This window comes from Canis lupus, chromosome X (genome assembly GCF_011100685.1).
Source record: "Canis lupus familiaris isolate Mischka breed German Shepherd chromosome X, alternate assembly UU_Cfam_GSD_1.0, whole genome shotgun sequence".
In the NCBI taxonomy this organism is placed as follows: Eukaryota; Metazoa; Chordata; class Mammalia; order Carnivora; family Canidae; genus Canis; species Canis lupus.
In genome coordinates this window covers 22,483,289-22,487,692 of record NC_049260.1, presented here as the reverse complement: position 1 = coordinate 22,487,692, position 4,404 = coordinate 22,483,289, and the positions used below count along the sequence as shown (strand labels likewise).

General features: G+C 59.9%; 1 long non-coding RNA gene across 1 annotated transcript; it reads left to right on the top strand.

The window, feature by feature from the left end:
• Window positions 1-276: 276 nt before the first annotated feature.
• Window positions 277-2,863, top strand: LOC111095060. The gene is made up of 3 exons (XR_005385926.1): window positions 277-1,311; window positions 1,873-2,109; window positions 2,341-2,863. It is a non-coding gene; the product is annotated as an uncharacterized LOC111095060 (long non-coding RNA).
• The last annotated feature ends 1,541 nt before the right edge of the window (window positions 2,864-4,404 follow it).

Here is a 4,404-nt window from a genome sequence, read left to right as displayed (position 1 = left end):
GTCGTCTTCGTACTCAGGCTTTTCCCTGGCCCCAGCCTGAACTGTGGCCCGTTCTAGTGCCCCTGGGAAGTCCCGTGGGTCCTGCCGACCAGCCATCCCACCAGGATGATGTAAGAAGACGAGTGTACCTACGTTCAGGGCATGTCTCCTTATGCCTAGGTTCGCTGTGGCTGATGAAAGCAGAGTTCTGGGAAACCCCGCCTGGTCTCCTTGGCTTGGGTGCCCCAGAGTCCTTTGGTTTCTTCTTTTGGAATGCTAATTCCGTTGATATTGTTGAAATCGGTCTCGTGAGCCTGCCTCGGGGCCCTCTTTCCGAAGCAGGCTGATTTCTCACAACAGCCTCATCTGTCGCTCTTTCTGTTGCCTCCTCGGGAGTCCCCTGGATCCTGCTGACCAGCCGCCAACCAGCGATGATGTGAGAATACCAGTGGACCTACGTTCAGGGCTTTTCTCCACGTCCCCCTGTTCGCTGTGGCGGATGAAACCAGGTTTCCGGGAGGGCCCGCATGCTCCCCTGCCTTTGGGGCTCCAGACTCCTTTGGTGTCCTGCGTTTGGAAACCATATCCATTGATACTGTTGGAATCTCTTTCGTGAGCCTGCTGCCTGGACCTCTTTCCGAAACAGGCTGGCAGGCAACAGTGTCCGATGAAAGCAAAATGTTTGGAAACCATGCCTTTTCTCCTTGGCTTTGCTCTGCAGTAATCCCTTGTTTTCCACACCTGGTATCCTAATTCCATCCATATTGTTGGACTATCTGACGTGAAGCTACGAGAGCTACGGCCTAGCCCCCTTTCAGCAGGCCGATTGCCCCCTGCAGAGTGATCTGTGGAGTGCAGGGCTCCTGGGGCAGTCCCGTGGGCCGTGCCTCACCTGGTGTGCCCACCGGGCATATGTGAGCACGTGCGCACTTGGCAGTCCCTTCGCCCCGTCCCCATGTTCCCTGTGGCAGCGGAACCCACAGTCTTCAGGAAGAGCAGCTGCGCTTGCTGGCTTTGCTGATGCAAACGACCCTTCTTTCGTGTATCTGCTATCCCCGTTCCGTTCGTGTACATGCCATGCCTCTTCTGAATTTGGTGTCCTGGCCTCTTTAGCAGCCTGCTCCCTTTGTGCTGGCCTGATCAAGGCATTTCTGATGCCCTTCTTCAAAAAGTGGAACGTTGAAGCCGAATCTCGTGCGGGTTGAATGTTGAGATTCCCAAAAGGAAGCGATGCAGAGAGTAGTTTTCTCCAACTTCGGCTCTCGAGGCCTCCTGGGAGGGCTTCTCGCAGAACCACGTTGCCTCCAGCCATCCCTCCGTCCTTCTGATTAGGTAGGTCGGGGTAGGTGGGCTGAAGGTTTTGCCATCTCTCTCCCAGTACCGAAGCACGGGGTGGTCGTGACAGGGGCCTCCCTGTGGGAACCAGCGGTCCTCTGGTGTGTTAAGTTCCAGGGAAGCCAATACAACGGTCGTGTGTATTGGAGGCTGGACCAGCGGACACCGTCTGTTCTTTTCTCTCTCTGTCTGTCTCTGTCTTTGCCTCTCGCTCATTCTCTCTCTCTCTGCCTCTGTCTCTCTCTCCCTCACTCTCTCCCTTTTTTTTTTTTCTTCTAATATTCCGGTGGGAATTCTCAGGTTCCTGATATGCATTCCAGGTCCGTGGGCATGTGGGGGCCAGCCGCCCCTGCATGTATGGTATAGTTCTGAGAAGACGCTGGGCTCTTAACAGTGCCGCCGCTGTTGGCCATTGCAGTTTGACCGCTAGGGCTTAGCTCAGTCCCCTGTTGAGAGCTCTCCCCCGAGTCTGGAGTCTGGTCACGTGCCAAGTAGCGGGAGCTAGGGTGTGGTGGACCAGGCATCAGAGTAATGCTGATAGTTGTCATCTCGTTGCAGCTTCAGAGCCTGGGCAAGGTATGAGCGTGTGACCATCTTGCAAGAAGGGAACCGAGGATCGCAAACACCTGATTTTCTTCAGGCCACACCGCCAGTTGGCGGCAGGGCTGGGCAGGGCTCGGCAGGGGTACGCCATGCTCCCCGAGGTCTCCTAGAATGATGGGAAGACTCACGTCGCCTACTGTGGTGCCTCCAGCTACAGGATGGCCGAAGGCCCTGCGGATTGCCCGTGGCACGGTAAGCCGTCTCCCTTGAGCTGTCGGGTTGTTTCTCAAACGCGCGCGTGCATCGTGTCTGTGCGCAGGGGGATGGCGGGACCCCCTGGTGTACTGCGGGTGTGGGAGCCTCCGTGTGTCCGTGTGGACCTTGGCCTTTTGCACGTTTGAAACGTGGGGAGGGGACGAGCAATGAGAGCTGCTGTGCCGTGGACCACGAGTTGTCCTGAGGCGCTCCTCCGTCTCGTTTCAGTTTCTCTTCGGGGGCCAGGTGTGCAACCAGGCCCCGCGCCGCCGTGCTGGCAGCTGAGGGTCTGAGAGGACTTTGCTTGGGCCACGGGACAAAGAAGTGTCAGACGTCCGAGTGGGACCTGGAGAGCCGGGACCCGGAACCCGTGCTCCTGAGCGGGATGGAGTGGAGGTTTCCCGGCACGCAGAGGTGCTGCCTGGTCCGTGTCCTCCCGGGCGGGGCGGCGTCTTGTCCGAGGTGCCCCTGAGGCCACAGCAGTGCGCAGCCACCACTGCTTTGTGGTCTCCTGTCAGAAAGGACGTGACGGCCCCGGGGGTTGCGTGCAGGTAGAGGCCTGGTGAGTGAAGGTCTCGTGGGTCAGTCGTACGCCCGGAAGCCTGCATCCGAGTGGATGTTGCAAGCGGCAGCTCCTCCACGTTGGCGTCTGGCCCGAGACCGCCGCGGCCGAAGGCAGAAGCTGGGGACTTGCGCGTGTGAAGTGAGGGGACGCACGGTCTTGCCAGAGGACCTGGCCACGGGCGGTGCTGCAGCCATCGGCCCTTCGCTCAGCGAGGCGATGTCGACGGGCTGAGAGCCTGTGCCGGCCGTTGCCGGCCTCCCGGGGGTTTTCGCCAAGCTCAGGAGGCAAGGGGACGAGGCGGCGTTTCCCTTTGCCTCGGGCCGCTTGCCAGGAGCTCCAGGGCCTCTGCCGGCCCTCGGGGCCAGCCCAGCAGTTAAACTCCTCGCAGACGCAGCGCGTGAGTGGTCTTCAAACCTCTGCAAGAGGAGAGGCTGTCTGGGAAGGCAGCCTGTGTCCCGAGACGGCTGTGTTCGGACGCCTGCTGCCAGGCAGGCGCTGCCGAGAGGATCCGCTATGGACGCCTTCCCGACGCCGACGAGGCGCTCACCACTGCCACCGCCAGCGCCCCGTCCCCCTCCCGGAGGAAGCCGCGGGAACTCAGAGCTCTGGGGCTTTGTCCTGCCTGCACCTTCTTGGCCGCTCCGGAGGCTCGCGCGCGTTTCCGTGGCCAAGGAGGGTGCTCTTCTTTGGTCACAGCGTCCCGGTGAGTGCTTCGTCCTGTGCTCCTGGGCCTAGATCTGACTGGTACGATTGTGGTTTTGATCACCGGGGAGGCGTGTGACAACTCCCATTGCTGGTCCCCTGCTCCACCCCCAGATTTTCTGACACGGCACACCAAAGGGCTAAGGGGTGGGACGTGGGCGTTCTGCGATTCCAGCGGGTCCTTTGGTGGCCTTGAGGCTGCTCCTCTGGGCCGCCCCAACATTATCTGCTGGGGCTGGTGTTGGAAGGCAGATGATCTGCGAACTTCATCACCACGGGTAACCCGGGAAGAGGGCCGGGCCTGAGCGCCCTCGGTCTGAGTGTCCCCAGTGTCCCGAATGCCCGAGCGGGCAGCAGGCGTCTCGCCATTTGTTTTGCCCCTGGCTCTCCGAGGAATCCGACAAATCCATCTCAAGAGAACACGTCCAAAGGGAAGTGGGATTTCCCACTAGTGCCAATTAGTCGACACGTCTTTATTCTCTGAGCCCCGTCCAACATCTCCCGCAGTTCATCCATTCCCCCCCTAACCCACAAAGCACACCAACCCCAACCCCCCCCACCCCCGCGCCCCCGATGACAGGTAACCCATTGCGGCAACGTGATCACGCCGGGCACGCTGAAATTTGCTGTTTGAACAGCGCGTTGCCACTGCCTCGGTTTTGCGGCACTCACGTGTACAGCACGCCTCGGGTCGGGGGAGGGTGGAACACAAGTGACTCAGCCTGTCCCGAATCATTCTCGCCCAATCACAGAGTCAGTTCCTCCACACCAATATGGACTGGTGACGTATGTGCAAATGCGCAAGAAAGCTCTTGCTACCTGTGGCTCTCCTTTCTCCCAGAAGGTGGATTCCTAGCTCCTGGCCTGACCTGTGGACATGGCTGTGCTTCCAGGGGAGTCCCACGGAGTCACTGGGCACCTCGTGCTCCCGAGATTGACGTGTGGAAGACGTGTGCGGCATGGCGCGTACCCAGCTCCACTGTGGCCGCTTTTGAAGCCGTGAATACACACCGAGGGCCTACTCT